Source organism: Glycine soja, chromosome 12 (genome assembly GCF_004193775.1).
Source record: "Glycine soja cultivar W05 chromosome 12, ASM419377v2, whole genome shotgun sequence".
Lineage (NCBI taxonomy): Eukaryota > Viridiplantae > Streptophyta > Magnoliopsida > Fabales > Fabaceae > Glycine > Glycine soja.
This window is the reverse complement of record NC_041013.1, coordinates 28,818,512-28,837,996: the sequence shown is the minus strand read 5'-3', so window position 1 is coordinate 28,837,996 and position 19,485 is coordinate 28,818,512. Positions and strand designations below refer to the sequence as shown.

Sequence of the window (19,485 nt, the reverse complement as noted above, 5' to 3'; positions counted from 1 at the left end):
TTGTGCTATCTTCTCATCATTTTATAAGGTTGCTCACAAAAGTTTAAGTCATTTGGATATCATTTGAGGGTAGCTGTAGTTCAAACCTGCACCTTTATTTACATGACAAGGCAACTAGTTGTGCATGCTGAATGTAGTGTATGACTAGAGGCAATCCATCTGACTTACAACCCTTTGACCCTAAGATAGATAGGACATTTCATAGATTAGTTAGGAATCCTTTTATACCTTTTGATCATCCTGAGCATTCCATTACTGGTGAATCTGTGCATTCTGTTATTGGTGATTTTGAACATCCTAATTTGGAGCATTATAATTTTGAGCATTCTGATTCTGAGCATTCTGATTTTGCACATTATGAGAACATGGCACAACCTCCACCCCGTGAGAGGACTCTAAGGGAAATGGCTGCACCTGATTTCACCTATGAAAGCTTGTCCATCCAATACCCTGATGAGGATGTCCCATATGTTCTTAAAACTGGACTGATTCATTTGCTTCCAAAGTTTCATGGCCTTGCAGGTGAAGACCCGCATAAACATTTGAAGGAATTTCATATTGTCTGCTCCACCATGAAACCCCCAAATGTCCAGGAGGATCACATATTTCTGAAGGCTTTTCCTCATTCTCTGGAGGGAGTGGCAAAGGACTGGCTGTATTAACTTGCTCCAAGGTCCATCACGAGCTGGGATGACCTTAAGAGAGTATTCTTAGAAAAAATTTTCCCTGCTTCCAGGACCACAGCCATCAGGAAAGATATCTCAGGTATTAGACAACTCAGTGGAGAGAGCCTGTATGAGTATTGGGAGTGATTTAAAAAATTATGTGCCAGTTGCCCTCACCATCAGATTTCGGAGCAGCTTCTTCTCCAATATTTTTATGAAGGACTCAGTAATATGGAGAAAAGTATGATAGATGCTGCCAGTGGTGGAGCCCTTGGAGACATGACTCCTGCTGAAGCCAGAAATTTAATTGAGAAGATGGCTTCCAACTCTCAGCAGTTTAGCGCCAGAAATGATGCCATAGTCATTAGAGGAGTGCATGAGGTAGCTACAAACTCAGCTGCATCATCTGAGACTAAGAAGCTTGAAGGCAAACTGGATGCATTGGTTAACTTGGTAACCCAGCTGGCCTTGAATTAGAAATCTGTACCTGTTGCAAGGGTTTGTGGTTTGTGCTCCTCTGCTGACCACCATACAGACCTTTGCCCTTCCATGCAGCAACCTGGAGCAATCGAGCAGCCTGAAGCTTATGCTGCAAATATTTACAATAGACCTCCTCAACCTCAGCAGCAAAATCAACCACAGCAGAACAATTATGACCTCTCCAGCAACAGATACAACCCTGGATGGAGGAATCACCCTAACCTCAGATGGTCCAGCCCTCAGCAACAACAACAGCAACCTGCTCCTTCCTTCCAAAATGCTGCTGGCCCAAGCAGACCATACATTCCTCCACCAATCCAACAACAGCAACAACCCCAGAAACAGCCAACAGTTGAGGCCCCTCCACAACCTTCCCTCGAAGAACTTGTGAGACAAATGACTATGCAGAACATGCAGTTTCAGCAAGAGACCAGAGCCTCCATTCAGAGCTTAACCAATCAGATGGGACAATTGGCTACCCAATTGAATCAACAACAGTCCCAAAATTCTGACAAGTTGCCTTCTCAAGCTGTCCAAAATCCCAAAAATGTCAGTGCCATTTCATTGAGGTCGGGAAAGCAGTGTCAAGGACCTCAACCCGTAGCACCTTCCTCATCTGCAAATGAACTTGCCAAACTTCACTCTACTCCAGAAAAAGGTGATGACAAAAATTTACCTAACAATTTCTGTGCAGGTGAATCTTCTTCCACAGGTAATTCTGATTTGCAGAAGCAGCACATTCCCCCTCTTCCATTCCCTCCAAGAGCAGTTTCCAACAAAAAAATGGAAGAGGCAGAGAAAGAGATCTTGGACATGTTTAGAAAAGTAGAGGTAAACATACCTCTGTTGGATAAAATAAAGCAAATTCCAAGATATGCCAAATTCTTGAAGGAGCTGTGCACTAATAAGCGGAAGCTTAAAGGAAGTGAACAGATTAGCATGGGCAGAAATGTCTCTGCATTGATTGGTAAATCTGTTCCTCAAATTCCTGAAAAATGCAAAGATCCAGGTACATTCAACATACCTTGTATTATAGGGAATAGTAAGTTTGACAATGCCATGCTAGATTTAGGAGCTTCTGTTAGTGTTATGCCTCTGTCTATTTTTAATTCTCTATCTCTAGGTCCCTTGCAGTCAACTGATGTGGTAATTCATTTAGCTAATAGAAGTGTTGCCTACCCTGTTGGTTTCATAGAAGATGTCTTAGTTAGAGTTGGTGAACTGATTTTCCCTGTTGATTTTTATATTTTGAATATGGAAGATGGATTCTCTCAAGGATCAGTTCCCATCATTCTAGGCAGACCCTTTATGAAAACTGCTAGAATTAAGATAGATGTTTATGCAGGCACACTATCCATGGAGTTTGGTGATATAACTGTTCATTTTAATATTCTGGATGCTATGAAATACCCATCTGAAGATCTTTCAGTATTTCGTGCTGAAATAATTGACCATGTTGTTGATGAATACATGAATGATCTTTATTCTAATCTGCATGCCTCTCACTCTTGATGCATTGAGTCTGAAATTGTACTTGATCATATGTTTGAATCTGATGCTGATAGTGAATCTGAGAGTGAATTTGAGAATGATATTGATTGCATGTCTGGTGGTGGTGTTTTACCTCTTCAGATAGATTTTATAGAGTCAGATAGGACTAACCATGTTTTAGGAAGTACACATACCTCTGACTTTCTTTATGAGGTAAAGGCTGAGAAACCATCTCCTTCTACCACTGTCCAGCCGACCACACCAGAATTGAAGCCTCTGCCATCAAATTTAAAATACGCTTACTTGGATGATAGCAAGAGTTTTCCAGTGATTATATCTGCCTCCCTTGCTGATGAGCAAGAGGAGAAGTTGTTGTCAGTTCTCAAGAAGCATAAGAAGGCTATAGGTTGAACCCTGGCGAACATTCTTGGTATTAGCCCATCCACATGTATGCATCGAATAAATTTAGAGGATGGAGCTAAACCAATAAGACAACCACAGAGAAGACTCAACCCGATGATTCTTGATGTAGTGAAGAAAGAGATAACCAAGCTTTTGCAAGCTGGAATCATTTATCCTATCTCCGACAGCCAATGGGTGAGTCCCGTCCAGGTAGTCCCGAAGAAGACCGGCCTCACAGTGATAAAAAATGAGAAGGAGGAGCTAATTCCTACTCGGGTGCAGAACAGTTGGAGAGTCTGCATTGACTATAGGGGGCTGAACCAGGTTACCAAAAAGGACCATTTTCCCCTGCCATTCATTGACCAGATGCTTGAACGCCTGGCAGGTAAATCCCACTACTATTTCCTTGATGGTTTTTCTGGTTATATGCAAATTACTATTGCTCCTGAGGATCAGGAAAAGACCACATTCACCTGCCCCTTCGGCACTTTTGCCTATAGGAGGATGCCTTTCGGCCTGTGCAATGCCCCTGGTACCTTCCAGCGGTGCATGATTAGTATTTTCAGTGATTTTTTAGAAAATTGCATAGAGGTGTTTATGGATGATTTTACTGTATATGAATCCTCTTTTGATGGTTGTTTGAATAGTTTGGAAAAAGTTTTGAATATATGCATTGAAACTAACCTTGTTCTAAATTTTGAAAAAATGTCATTTTATGGTTGAGCAAGGTATAGTTTTAGGCCACATTATTTCAAATAAGGGTATTGAAGTAGATCCTGCAAAAATTTCTGTTATTTCACAATTGCCTTACCCTTCTTGTGTGCGAGCGGTGCGATCTTTTCTTGGTCATGCAGGATTCTGCAGGCGCTTTATAAGGGATTTTAGCAAAGTAGCCCTTCCATTGTCCAACTTGTTGCAAAAGGAGGTGGAGTTTGACTTTAATGACAGATGCAAAGAGGCTTTTGATTGCCTCAAAAGAGCGCTGACTACCACCCCCATCATCCAGGCACCCGACTGGACAACCCCTTTTGAGCTTATGTGTGATGCATCAAATTATGCATTGGGGGCTGTCCTTGCTCAGAAAATTGATAAATTGCCCAGGGTGATATACTATGCTTGTAGGACTTTAGATGCTGCCCAAGCGAATTATACTACTACTGAGAAAGAGCTTCTAGCCATAGTTTTTGCTCTTGAAAAATTTTGATCTTATTTGCTTGGTACTCGCATTATTGTTTATACTGACCATGCAGCTCTAAAGTACTTGTTGAAGAAGGCTGATTCTAAGCCTAGGTTGATCCGATGGATGCTCTGCCTCCAAGAGTATGACTTGGAGATCCGTGATAGGAGCGGAGCACAAAATCTAGTTGCTGATCATTTGAGTTGGATCAAACGTGTATCTGATGCAGATTCACCTATTCGGGATGATTTCCCGGATGATCATTTGTATATACTGTATAGTATTTCTGACTCTCTTTCTACTCCCTGGTTTGCTAACATTGTCAATTATTTAGTTGCCTCTGTTTTTCCTCCCTTAGCATCTAAGGCCCAAAAAGATAAAATTAAAAGTGATGCTAAGCATTTTATTTGGGATGACCCCTACTTGTGGAAATTGTGCAGTGATCAGGTAATTAGACGATGCATTCCAGATCATGAGACTGACTCAGTCCTGCAGTTCTGTCATTCTTCCGCACCGGGAGGTCATCTAGGTGTTCAAAGGACAGCTCGCAAAGTGCTTGATTGTGGTTTTTATTGGCCCACCATCTTTAAAGATGCGTGGAAGATCTGCAGCACTTGTGAGCAGTGTCAGAGAGCAGGAAATACACTTACATGGCGACAACAAATGCCTCAGCAACCTATGCTATTCTGTGAGGTGTTTGATGTCTGGGGTATAGATTTCATGGGTCCTTTTCCTGTCTCTTTTGGTTATGTTTACATTCTCCTTGCAGTTGACTATGTTTCAAAATGGGTGGAAGCCAAGCCCACTAGAACTAATGATGCTAAAGTTGTCGCAGACTTTGTCAGGTCTAATCTGTTTTGCAGGTTTGGAGTACCTAAAGCAATTGTTAGTGATCAAGGAACCCATTTTTGCAACAGGACAATGCATGCCCTGCTTAAAAAGTACGGGGTGGTACACAGGGTATCCACACCATACCACCCCCAGACCAATGGACAGGCAGAAATTTCTAACCGAGAAATCAAGCGAATTTTAGAGAAGATTGTGCAGCCAAGCAGGAAAGATTGGAGTACCAGGCTTGATGATGCTCTCTGGGCACATCGGACTGCCTACAAAGCACCCATAGGAATGTCTCCTTACCGGGTTGTCTTTGGAAAGGCATGTCATCTTCCAGTGGAAATTAAGCACAAAGCTTACTGGGCAGTGAAGACTTGCAACTTCTCTATGGATCAAGCTGGTGAGGAAAGAAAGTTGCAACTGAGTGAGTTAGATGAAATCCGCCTAGAAGCCTACGAGAATGCCAAGTTCTACAAAGAAAAGACCAAGAAGTTCCATGATAGCATGATAGTTAAAAAAGACTTCGTGGTTGGGCAAAAAGTGTTATTGTATAATTCTAGGCTTGGACTCATGAGTGGTAAGTTGAGGTCTAAGTGGATTGGTCCTTTTGTTGTTACTAATGTTTTTCCTTATGGTACAGTTGAGATCAAAAGCGATTCCACAAACAAGAGCTTCAAGGTCAATGGACATCGACTTAAGCCATTCCTCACGAACCCTTCTTTAGTGGACGTAGTGGTGGAAGAGACTTCCTTACTCCACCCTACTCTTCCTCCACCATGACTTAGGGAGTTTTTCTTTTCCTATCTCCTTCTTTGCTTTTATTACACTTGTCCGATTCTCTTTGATGATTTAATTGTTTTTAATCTTTTAATTGTGCTACATTGAGGACAATGTGTTGTTTAAGTATGGGGGGGAGTGTTCTTTGGTTTTGCTAGTTTTGTTGGTTTTGTTAATTTGTTAGTTGTGTTAATTTGTTAATGTTGTTAGTTTCGTCGGATTTTTAGTTTAATATTTTGGGTCAATTTTGTGTGCACATACGACTTTGCATGTTTTTCTTTGAATTATAGGATATGTTCAAGAAATGGGTAATTGTTTTGAAAATAAAAGTTCTTGACATTTTGTGACTTGAAATCCTTGATTCTTCTCTACATGTCATGATAGTTTTGAAAGCTCAATTTGAAAGTGATGAGTTTACTTTTGTGAGAATTTGAGCCATCCATCATCATAATCATTTGGTGTGTTTTGCCCCATTGATTGCTTGCACAATAGCCTTGGCTTGATTCTTGTTGATGCGTCCTAATTCACATGCATATTTAGAAATGATTGAGGCAATTTTGTTCTTATAAGCTTCTAGCCAAATGGACTTACCTTGAATTAATTCCTTTGATAGCCTTTTTGAGCCTTGTTTCCCTTTCCTTGTTTTGAAGCTCACTACAAGCCTTAAGTGAAAAACCATGATATCACCATATCCTTAAGGAATTTTGGAGCTTTGGAATTGTTTTGGGAATAAGTGTGGGGGGTTTTTGTTTCATTGGACAACTTGTTTTGTTGGCTATGCTTCATGATGTATTTTGGGCCATACTTGATGTACATTGTATATTGGTTAAATGTTGGACATGCTGAATGAAATGTTGTTTCTCAAAGGCTATAGAGTAAAAAAAAAAAATATCGAAAAAAAAGAGAAAAAAAAATTCGAAAAAAGAAAAAGAAAAGCAATAAAGTTGAGTGAATAAGATCTTAAATGGCACAAGAATGATGAAACTCTTGGTTCTACTCTTCATGTTTAAATTTTATCTTTACTTCTTTTTATTTTCTTATTTTTTTCTTAATATGCACTTATACCCCATTGCTCCTCTATTCCTTTGGGATTTAGCCACTTATTCCATATTTCTCCGTACCTTGTCCTTGGCCCCATTACAACCTTAAAAGACCTTTTGATCCTCATGTGCTTGTGTTTGTGGGTTGATTGTCAATTTTAGAATCTTGCCAAGTCTATGTGGTGTTTGCTTTCATGGGTGCTTTGAGGGTAAATAGTAGCCTAGACACTTGAGAGATAGAGTGTATATCTTGTGAGGCTTTATCACTTTTCATTCTTGAGATGATTAACTATTTTGCCATGATTGAGTTGCTTGGATGATTTTCATGAATGTTTTGACTTTTTGGATCTCCTTATGTTAGATGTTACCCATTCCTTTCATTCCTTGATGTTCATTGAGAAATATATGAATGTTTTTGTTTGTCTCTCTTTGATATCCTTGGATTTTGTTCTTTGTTTCATTTTGCCCAGGAGTGCAAAAGGCTAAGTATGGGGGGGTTTTGACGTGCCATCATTTTCTTCTATTTTCTAAACCCTTTTTGCACCATTTTAATTATTGATTGGTCTTAATTGTCAATTAATTAGGCAGTTTTATTATTTGGGCTCATTTAGCTAATTTGATGTTTTTAATCTAATTTCAGGAATTAATGAAACATTGGGCTTAATCTGGATTTTGGTTGTGGACTTGAAGAGGGCAAATAAAGCAGCGTTTACCTTAGTTAATTTCTAATTAGGAAATTTCGCAATTTTATTTTATGTTGTTCAGTGTTTATTTCGTTTTGGGCCAGAGTATTGTAATAGGGCCCAGTTACTTTGAGTGACTCTTTTTAAATAGCTGCCTTGGGATTCGTGGAGGGCATTCTGTGATGCTATTTTCATTATTCAGAGCTTTGGTTTTAGGTTTTCACGTTTTTCTGTTCCCTTGTTACGGTTTTCGTTCTTAATGCAAATTTCCGTTTTCTGCTTCTAATTTCGAGTTCATTCTTGCTTCTTCTTCTACTTTCATTTACGTTTCTGGCTCATTTACTTTTCTATTCATTTACGTTTCTGCTTCATGTTTCATTTGCGTTTTCTGTTTGAATCCATGGAAGGCTAGATTTTCTGGTGTTGTTTCCTTTTGAGGACGAAGCCCAACTCTCTTTGAGGTTTCGCTTGTAATGTGGTTCCCTGACAGTTTTCCCTTCACCAGTTATCCCAAATTCGTGAATATTAATCAGTGCACGCTTCGTGTTCGATTAATTGCCTCTGAGCCTAACTTGCGTTCATGCTTAATGGACGAAGGGCTAACTGGTGTATGTGGTGCCTAATCACGTATTGACAACCCTAAGTTGATTTTTGCTTAGTAAATTGAAATAGGGTTGGATTAAGTGGTTGACTGTTAGGGACGAATTGTCCATAACCCAGGATAAGAGAATGGCTTATGAATCAAAGGAAACAACCCGTTTTTAATATTAGTAATTTCATATTCCAGTTTACTTGTTCTGCTCTTTAATCACAAAACAAACAAACCCCCCCCCCCCAATCGTTACTGTTACTGCAAGTATATTATGAACAATTGGTGTGTCACTGCTCGTTGGGAAACGACCTAGGATCACTTCCTAGTTACTGCATTTTCATGTTTATTTGATTCGGGTACGGCCTCGATCAGGACCCAATATAGAGCAATAATTGGATCATTGTTATACCTTACAACGTCTAGACCTAATATAATGTTCAGTGTTTACTTTTGTTCAAGGTTCCAAAAATAACAGAGGGAAGTCCATTTATTTGTTGTTAAACACATTTTTAGATATCTTATTGGAACTTCTAACCTTGGTCTATGCTTTAAGAGAAGGAAATATTTCAAACTCACAAGGTACTTTGACATTGACTATGCTAGAGATAAGCTTGAGAGGAAGAGCACTAGTGGAAATTGTCACTTCATTGGTGGCAACTTGGTAAATTGGATATGTAAGAAGCAAGGTTTGACTGCATTGTCCACTACTAAAGCCTAATGCATATCAACTACAAGTTGTTGTGCTCTACTTCTTTGGATAAAGAACTAGGTTGAAGACTACACCATCTATAATAGTAAAAATTTCTATCTTCTGTGATAATAAAGTTGCTACCAATCTTTCAAAAAACCTAAATTGCATTTGAAGAAAAAACATAGAAATTAAGCAACATTTTATAAGAGACCATGTTCAGAAAAGAACATTAACATTCAATTTACAGTTGGTACCGATTGATGATCAGCTTGTTGACATATTCACAAAATCCCTTACTGAAGAAAGGTTGATTTTGTTAAGAAGTCAATTTGGAATAAACTTTATAAAAGATTAACTTAATATCTATATGTCGTCCCCTGTCACTTAGCGTCTGAAGGACCTATCATCCAATGACTTTAAGTAGACACACATGCACCATCGTCCAACTTATGGATGCGAATATGGCATTTGCATTAACTAAGTAAAACACAATGTTGCAGTACTTTTTGCTAAGTCACTTCTAGGATGGTGAGCCTAATGATTGTTTTTCAAGAAGCCCACACAAAACCCTAAATAGAAACCCGTCAAAAGGCATTTTCCCGCTCTTAGAAAAACCCTTCACCTTCTAACTCTTTACAACCCGAATCCTAACTGAGAAAATCTCATCTATGTATGTCCCCTAAAAGCACACCTAAAGAAACAAGCATTGTAACACCTCAATTTCTAGACTAAAAATATTGCTTGAAAAAGCTTTTATTTAATTTATTTTTGAAATACACGTCATAATTTTTAAATGCTACTTAAAATTAGTAAAACATTTTCCTATTTTTTTAAAACAAACACATCAGTCAGAAAACATCTTCCTATTCTTCGAATCTCTTTGCCTACTGTTAGTCGTCATTTACAACTAACTTTTGTATAGAAAAGTTTTATAAAATGTTTATCTTTTCCCCAATTTATGGTTCTTTTTGTAGGATTGTATATATTTTAGGTTTTGTTTAATTTTGTTCAGTAGAAATGCCCAACATTGTGAATTTAATGTGTTTCAACTTCAGTTTCAGGTGAAAAAGGATGAAATTTGTGAAGGCTTGTAGCTGGTGTCTCGCTAAGCGAGGCTTGTGCGCTTAGCAAGAATCATGCGCTAAGCGAGGCACTCAGCCCGCTTAGCGAGTTGGGAGAATCTGGAAGAGAACCTGAGAAGCATCTACACACTCAACACGTCTTCAGCTCGCTCAACGAGGCATTTGTCTCTTCCTGTGCTAAGTGCGCCCAGCTCGCTTAGCGGATATTTACTAACTCGCGCTAAGCATGAAAATGGCGCTAAGTGAGCCTTCGAGGACAGAAAGACCTTTTTAAGGCTGAAGTTGGAAAAATCAAGCAGTCGTCTAGGATTAGGCTAATTCAGAGCGTAGAGAGCAGAATAAAGGCGTAAAACAGAGCAAGAAAGCCAAAAACCTCAGCTTTCAAGAGGATCTTAGGTTTAGGAGTAATTTCTCGATTCCTAGAGGTGGAGGAGACATCCCCACCACTGTGTAATATGTTATTTTCTTCTTAAACCCTAATCTTGTAGCTGAAAGGTGTTGTCTTGCGATGGGAGGCTAAGTATCTTTGTTGGGAAATTCTGCTGAAACTTGATGTAAATTCTTAACTATCTATTTAAAGTTGTTTTTATGTGTTCATTGCTCCTATCTGCACTTAATTATTGCATGCTTTTGGTCTGATCACCCATTGGTGTGTAAAGTTAGGATTTTTAGCATTGGAAAATGTATTAATCCTTAGAACTAGATAGAGTAGGGCTAGATAACTGCATTGCTAGACATAGAGTGCATGGTTTTAGTTTTTGATATGCTGTGATTGTAATGTTGTTCGGTTAGGCTAAGTTCGACGAGATATCCGAGAACGAGGTTTAACTAGAATTAGTCCATTCATGCGAGGAATCAATGTTTGGTATTTTAGTCCTCAGCATAGAACACAAAAATAATATTAAATAGAGAAAAATATTTTAATTACATAAAGCATTCAGTAGAAGGACCCAACATTTTAATCATTTGTTTTCTCTCCCGTTTTGATAAGCGTATTTGTAGTTATTTTAGATTTACAGCATATACATCTTTGATTTAATTCTATTTACATGGCTTTATATCAATGTCTGCTTGTTGAATGAAACTTCACCGAATGAAACAAGTTCCTTGAGTTTGATACTCAGTTTCTTACCGTTTTATTATTACTTTAAGGACTTAGTACACTTTTCGATAAAGTTCAGGACTGTCCTAGAGTTTGAACACCTACTATACCCAAGTGTATCTCTGTCCATCATCCACTTTCTCAATGTAACCTCACCTTCTCATAGAAAAAATAGAACCATAGGTTCCTTACTCTTTATCCAATCCAATTGACAATTGTCATTGCATCGCGTGCGTAACCCTCGTGCCATATGCATCAACGAACGTGTATCCACTACTCCTCAAATAGTCACTAGAATTACTCATGCAGTGACCATTGCTCTTAAGAAGATAATTGAGGTGAAAACAACCAATCAAAAGTTCAAAGACTTAAGTGAGATTGAGGATGATGAGAATGTCCCACTTGTTCCAAGGAAGAGGAAGGCTAATACTTAGAAGCAAACATCTCCTACTCCTGAGAAAGCCAGAGTAAATAGAACAACATCTGTGACAAAGAAACAAGTAGTTCCCTATGACATACCAAGAAGAATAAAAGCCAGAGCAACCAAGGCTAATCCCAAGATAGCTGAAAAGGAATGGGCTCCTCTCTCTCCTCCTTCATCATCAAGTAGTGAAACAACACTAGATATTCGTTTCTCTCCACTATGAACACGTCCATCCTATGCACCCAAACAACGTCTACCTCCATCTCCTATCAATCTAGAGAAGTGTAAAACCAACTAAAAGAGGAAGGCACCTCTAATAGATCAACAAAGATTTCCATTGGTGTTCATTTTAGGTAATCCTAAAAATGAGTCTAGCAAGAGTGATCTCAATGAAATAACGCACTGGGAGTGATGTAAGCTCCATTGGAGCTTGTAGGCCTAGGATCTTCTTCATCAATAAATTCCTTTGCTTCTTGGAAGATGAATGGTAGTGGAATGGAGAAGGAAGAGAGAGAGGAGACATCACTTCAAGGAGAAGATGAGTCTAGAAGAAGCTCACCACCATAGAAGGTCATGGATAAGAGCTTGGAGGAAGAAGGAGATGAATGAAGAGAGAGGAAGAGAATAGCATGAAATTATTTGCTCTAAAAGAGCTCTGAAATATGAAGTTTAATTTTCAAATGATCAAAGTTGAAAAAAATGCACACACATGACCTCTATTTATAGCCTAAGTGTCACACAAAATTGGAGGGAAATTTGAATTTCAATTCAAATTTCACTTGAATTTGAAATTGAATTTGTGGAGCCAAATGTTGGAGCCAAAATTTCACTAATTATGATTAGTGAATTTCAGTTATGGTTCAGCCCACTAATCCAAGATCAATTCCAAGATTCTCCACTAAGTGTGCTTAGGTGTCATGAGGCATGAAAAGCATGAAGGACATGCACAAAGTGTGACTATATGATGTGGCAATGAGGTGTAGTAAGCAAATGCTCACCTCCCCCTCTAAAATTTAATTGGATTGGGCTTCTACCAATTCAATTAAATTTATTTCCCAACACACACATCAAATATTCACTTAGTGCATGTGAAATTACAAAACTACCCCTAATACAAAACTAGTCTAGGTGCCCTAAAATACAAGGGCTGAAAAATCCTATATTTCTAGGGTACCCTACCTACATTATGGAGCCCTAAATACAAGGACCAAATATAATGACATCCTAATCTAATATGTACAAAGATAATTGGACCCAACCTTGGCCCATGGGCTCAGAAATCTACCCTAAGGTTCATGAGAACCCTAGGGCCTTCTTCAGCAGCTCTAGCCTAATCCTCCTGGAGCCTCTTGCTCATGGCTCTAGTGACTGGTCCCTTCCTAGGGAGGATTGCATCAGGGAGCCCATCCACAGAGAATCTATTCCTACATCCTCTCCCAAGGGGATGAGATATGACTATGAGCACACATCCTCATAGGCCTACAAGGCTTTATCTTTAGACTTCATAGTTCATCTTAAGACTCCCAAATAGACGCGCTAGGTTCAACCCCACATAGTAAAGATGCAACCTCATTGGTCAGATCTTGGAACACAACAATGTGTTCGTCCATCAATGAAGGTAACACCAGAAAGGGCTTGGAGGAATTTGAAAAGATCAAAGGTGTAGAAAAGAACTCAAATAGCATCCCTTTGGACTTGTTTGATAAAATCAGAAAGGACCCTTCTCAAGAATTCCAACCTCTAAAGGTTGAATGATAGAAAAAGATCAATATCTAGATGCCTCCAACAAAGCTCTTACTAGTTGATCTCAATCTCGCTACCTTTAAGTACTCAATGCTAGGTGGTCTACATGCTCAAATGTATGCACGTAACCAGGGAAACTGGCCAAATACAGGCTAAAGGCCCAAGTGGAGAAGGACGAAGGCCCAAGTGGAGAAAGATAAATCCCCCGAGTGGAGAAGGATGAAGGCCCAAGTGGAGAAGGATGAAGACCCAGAGGCAGAGACACTATCAAGACTATTAATTGTTGCTGAAGGCCCAAACTAATTTAAAGGCCCAAGTTAAATATGTTTTTAGTTATAATTTTTATTTATTGCAATTTTGGCCCAAACTGTTTAGAAGGCCCATGTCTATTTTTATCTTTTTGTTCAGATACACTATAAGTATTGGTTTTTATTTTCAATAAAGAAAGACTTTTGGCATTTTTCATAAAATTGGGTGAGAGTTTCTCTCTAGGTTCCTTGTTGAACCAATTATCAGACTTATCAAGGTAATCCTTGTGGCATCTACCCTGACTTATCTTCCTTTATCGGAAGTGGCGTCTACCCTGACTTATCTTCCTTCACTGGAAGTGGCGTCATCCAAAAACTCTACAGCCTGTATCAAGCGATCCGCTCCTAGTCAGGTTCACATCATCTGGTATCAGAGCTTCGGCTCTTGATACAGGTTCTATCCTATCTGTCATACCCTAATTTCGTCCGGGGACCATCTGTTTGTTGGGATGTGACCCTCATTTGACCACTTCGAGGTACTTGGCGCCCATCGTTAGGCAATCCGTGAAGTTTCGTGACATGCCGGAAGTCAAAAGGAAGTGTTAATGCGCAATCCGTAAAGTTCCGTAACATCCCAAAAGTCAAAAAAGGGATGATTACGTAATCTGTAAGGTTCCGTGACATTATGGAAAGAAAACAAGTATCGTTATGAAATTTGTAAAGTTCCGTAATGTTACGGAAAAAGAATCAACAAAAAAGGCAGGGGGTGTATTTAGTAAACAGGGTGAAAAAGAATCAACAAAAAAGGCTTGGGTGGCAAGCTCCTCCCTCATTTTCCTATAAATAGGGGGAGGAGGGCAGAACAAAAATGTTCAACCCTCCTGGTATCTGAGAATCACTTAAAATTAGTGAGAAAAATTGTTTCCGTGAAAAAAATCCAAGCCGAGGCGCTTCCGTAACGCTTCCGAGACGTTTCCATGGGTGATTTCGCGAAGATTTTCAACCGTTCTTCGTTCGTTCTTCGTTGTTCTTTGGTCTTCAACCGGTAAGTTCCCGAAATCGAACTTTTCAATTCATTCTATGTATCCTTAGTGGTCCTCATTTGTTTCACGTGCTTTTATTTTCATTTCATTTATTTTCCGTACCCCCTTTTGACGTGCTTTATTCATTTATTTAAGTCATTTTCTCGCCTAATAAAAAATAAAATAAATTTTCACCGATCATTCGTATTGTAACATCTTTTAATTTTTGTTAAAATGAAATCTGACCATTCGGTCATGCCGTAACCACGTTTAAAACCAAAAAAGAAGCAAAATAATAATATAATAACCAAAAAAATATCTTTTAGTAAAATAATCAAAAAAGTCAATCGGACGTTTTTCTTTGAGATTTTTCTTTCTTAATCAAATTGACTAATAACCAAAGTGAAACTAAGGCTAAAATCAACTAATTAATAAAACTTTTGTCATCACCTAAAAAAGCCATTTTTCAAGGTCCAACGCCTTGAAATGGTCTTTTATGCTTTTATTGGTTAAATGTAGATTTCTAAAGTCCTAAAATTAACATGTAGCTTTATTACCTCTTTCAAAAAATAATAAGAGATCATTAATGGCCCAATGCCTTAATGTTTTCTCTCCTTTCAAAAAGAATCGAAAGATTGTTTAATGGTTCAATGCCTTAAATGACCTTTCATTCAATCAAATATATCTTGCAAAAAGGATAAAAAAGACTTAACCAACGCTTAGTTCTCAAAGAACTACGTAGGTCTGATTTCCTTATCACAATTGAGGAATACGTAGGAGTAAGGGAAACACCCTCGTCGAGCACAAAAAGATAAAAATATAAAAAGGCATAAAAGACATAAGAACGTAAGAAAGGGAAAATAACATAAATTGAAGTCATATTTGCACATTTGATTAAAGGTTGTCATCTCTTGAGACGGACGTGTGGGGTGCTAATACCTTCCCCGTGCGTAAATACAAATCCCGAACCTTTCACTTAAAGTTGGTAGACCACGTCTTTTCCGGTTTTTCTGACGTTTTTCTTATATAAATGTTGGTGGCGACTCCGCGCGTATTCCTTTCTTGGGAGACGCACCCGTGAGTCACACGTCACCCTCCCGCCAAAGGGTAGGTTGCGACATTTGGCGACTCCACTGGGGAATGTTTTTAGAGAGTTAGGCCATTTAATCGTGTGCAATGTTTTATCATGACTTTCTCCTTTATTGGTTTCCCTTTATTTTTCTTATGTTCTTGTATATATAACTCTTTGATGCTTTTAGTGTGTTTTAAAATGTATGCATGAGGTAAATATTTATTCATTTGATGCACACAAACACCAATACTATTTTCACACACGGTGAGTTGAAAAAGGGCCCTATACCCGGGTTTGTGGGAACATAAGGAGTGGAGGTGAATCTGTGATCATGCTAGGTCTTCGACTTGCTTGATTACAGTGAACCCTCATCTAGAGTTTTTCTCTTTGATAACATATTGTTGCTAGTAGTCCCTACTGCTGCAATATGTTATTCGAAGGGGATGATACCTCTAGAGACCATCAAGAGAGATATGACCACCTTGGGAATTATCACTAAAAGCCTTTTTAACTCCCTCCTATATAGGTCCCTTGAATAGGGGCACGGAGCAGACACGCTGCGTTCCATTTTTCACACTGCCATGCATAAGTGTCATGTACCCTTTTGCTTATATTTGTTTGTGAATATTGTCGTGCTATGTACATCCTCGTGTTGTGCCCTTCGCATATGCATCATGCACGGGTTCTGTCTTGATCCCCTCTCTTTGGCAAACCAACGGAGGGTCCGTGTCACCTTCTTAAATACATACGTTGGGCACTGTGCTACCCCAAGACGTTGTATCTAAGAAGGAGACAATTTCCCGGGCTCCCGTATTCATAAATTGCATCTGTGTCATATGCATTTCTTCATGCATTCATCCATTCCACCCATGATAGATGTCAGAATTTTGATTCGCACTAGATTTTGTTTCACTTTAGTAAAACATGGGATCAAGTCAAACGCCTTCGCTTAAAAAGAGGTTCTATCAAGTCAAGGTCAAGAGCCTAGGAATCACCAGTCTAAAGGAGCTAGGGCAGTTGATGGGTCAGCTCCAGCGGCAAGCTTTTCGCAAAGCTTATGATAAAATCTGGGACCTAGCCATGGCAGAAGTCTCCATAGAGGCCATTGCCTCCCTCGCCCAGTATTATGATCAGTCGTTGAGATGCTTCACCTTTGGGGACTCCCAGCTATCACCCATGGTGGAAGAATTTGAAGAGATCCTAGGATGTCCTCTAGGGGGAAGGAGACCATACCTCTTCTCAAGGTTCTATCCCTCCTTAGCTAGAATTTCTAAGATAGTTCAAATCTCGGCGCAAGAATTAGACCACAGAAAGCAAGTTGAAAATGGGGTGGTTGGAATACCGAGAAAATGTTTGGAGGCAAAGGCAAGAATCTTGGCAGGTAGAGACGAATGGGCCCCGTTCATAGACATTCTCACATTGTCAATCTTCGGAGGAGTCCTCTTCCCAAATGTGGATGGGTTGGTGGACCTAGTAGCGATCGACGCTTTTCTCGCCTATCATGACCACAAGGAATGCCCGGTTGTCGCTATGCTAGCCGACCTATATGACACCTTTGACCGAAGATGTGACAAGAGCAGTATGAGGATTGTTTGCTGTACTCCAGCTCTTTATGTATGGTTGGTTTCGCACCTTTTTCGCCAAGAGGTGAGGCATGCTTGCCCGCTAGAAAGCCACCGTTCATGCACAGAGAAAGGAGGGGCAAATTGGGACCGACTCTTAGCAAACAAAGAAGGAGCGTTTGTCAACTTGTTCCCTCGATGGAAAGAAGGAAGAACCGGGGTTCTTATTTCGTGCGGAGGATTTCTGAATGTTCCCTTGATAGGGACAGGGGGTTGCATCAGTTACAATCCCATTCTTGCTATAAGGCAGCTTGGCTACCCTATGAGAGGGGCACCACTAGAGGAAGAGCTCGTGCCTGTCATTTCACGAGGTTTCAATAAGACCAACGTGGAGACACTTCAGAAGGTCCACAAGGCATGGGAGGTGTTGCAAAAGAAGGACAAAGGAATCAGGGGCAGTAACAATGGGCCTATCGGTGGCTACCGTAAGTGGTTGAAAGCCCACATGCAAGGTTTGGATTGGCTCCCGAGTTTGAGAACCGCTAAAAGGGAGGAAGTTGAGGCACCGGAGGAAGACGAAGAGGTGCACGCCCTTAGGGTAGAACTCGAGCAAGCCCAAACAGTCAAAGAAAGGTTCAAATCAGTAGCTTTGAAGATTCGAAAAGAGAATGGCGAACTGAGAGATATAAATATAGCAACCACCAAAGCCATGGAACAAGAGACCAAGAGGGCTCGTAGGGAAGAGCACGGCCGAAACAAGTTCTGAGGGGCTATGTGGGGCAGCAACAGCGAGCTTAAGCTCCGAAGAGAGGAAAGGGACCAATCACGAGTAGACAGTTTGATCTTGAAAGATGAGTTGAAGGTTTGCTGAAGTTCCAAAAGAAACCTGTCTCAGCGGTTATGCGAGACAGAGACCAACATGTTAGCTATCGTTAGCAAATACCAAGAAGAGCTAAATCTAGCCACGGCCCACGAGCATAAAGTGGCGGACGAGTATGTCTGAGTGTACGCAGAAAAGGAGGCTAGAGGAAGGGTGATCAACTCGTTACATCAAGAGGCAACAATGTGGATGGACCGATTTGCTCTTACCTTGAACAGGAGTCAAGAACTTCCCCAATTGCTAGCCAAGGCCAAAGCGATGGTGGACACCTACTCCGCCCCCGAGGAGATCCACAGACTTCTCGGCTATTGTCAGCATATGATAGATTTAATGGCTCATATAATTAGAAACCGCTAGGAAGCTTATATTGTCACTCAGATCTTGACTAGTTATAACTTTCTGAATAAAATGAGTTTATCCCATATTTTTACTCCAAAGATCGGTGCGAATCAAATCACTCCCGCATTTTATCTCTAGCATGCATTCATTTTTGTACCTACTCCTCACGTTTGGTTTTTTTAGGAAAAACTCCATAACTAAACGCGCCCCAAGGCATCCCTATCGCACCAGATCCAAATCTAGAATGATGGGTGATCAAGAGGAGACACAGGAACAGATGAAAGCCGACATGTCGGCTTTGAAAGAGCAAATGGCTTCCATGATGGAGGCCATGTTAGGAATGAGACAACTCTTGGAGAAAAACGTGGCCACCACTGCCACTGTTAGTTTGGTTGCCGAAGCAGACCCAACTCTCCTAGCTACCGCGCTCCATCCTCCCCCAAACGCAGTAGGACGAGAAAGGAGCACACTGGGGCACACCAGCAACCCTCATTTGGGATACAACCGGGTGGCTTACCCTTATGGATTACCACCTAATTACACGCCGCCAGTCATGTATGATGATGCGGGTCATGTCTCTTCCCCCATCCTTGAAGGGGAGCCTCCTCGACAGCCCAACGAGGTCCATGAAGATCATCGAGAGTATGCCAAAGGGGATGTCGATTTCTACCCCCCGATCCCCGTCGAGGGGCCGACACCCAACACATTGCCTCAGCATAACCTCACAACACAGCCAATATTCTTGTCCACAGAAGGACCACCCCCGGCGGCGGAAGAAAGAAGGAAACTTGATCTCCTCAAGGAGAGATTGAGAGCTGTTGAAGGCTTTGGTGACTATCCGTTCGCGGACATGACGGATCTTTGCTTGGTACCGGATGTCGTCATCCCCAAAATTCAAGGTACCTGATTTCGACAAATATAAAGGGACGACTTGTCCTAAGAACCATCTCAAGATGTATTGTCGCAAGATGGGGGCGCACTCTAGGGATGAAAAGTTGTTAATGTACTTTTTCCAAGATAGCTTGGCTGGAGCCGCGATTATTTGGTACACTAATCTGGAAACTTCCCGCATCCGTACTTGGAAGGACCTGATTACTTCCTTCCTGAGGCAATATCAGTATAATTCTGATATGGCTCCCGATCGCACTCAGCTACAGAACATGGTTAAGAAGGAAAATG

General features: G+C 40.3%; 1 non-coding gene across 1 annotated transcript; it reads right to left on the bottom strand.

Annotated features, from left to right (window-relative positions):
* Window positions 1-743: 743 nt before the first annotated feature.
* Window positions 744-850, bottom strand: LOC114380651. The gene has a single exon (XR_003659825.1). It is a non-coding gene; the product is annotated as a small nucleolar RNA R71 (small nucleolar RNA).
* Window positions 851-19,485: the final 18,635 nt, after the last annotated feature.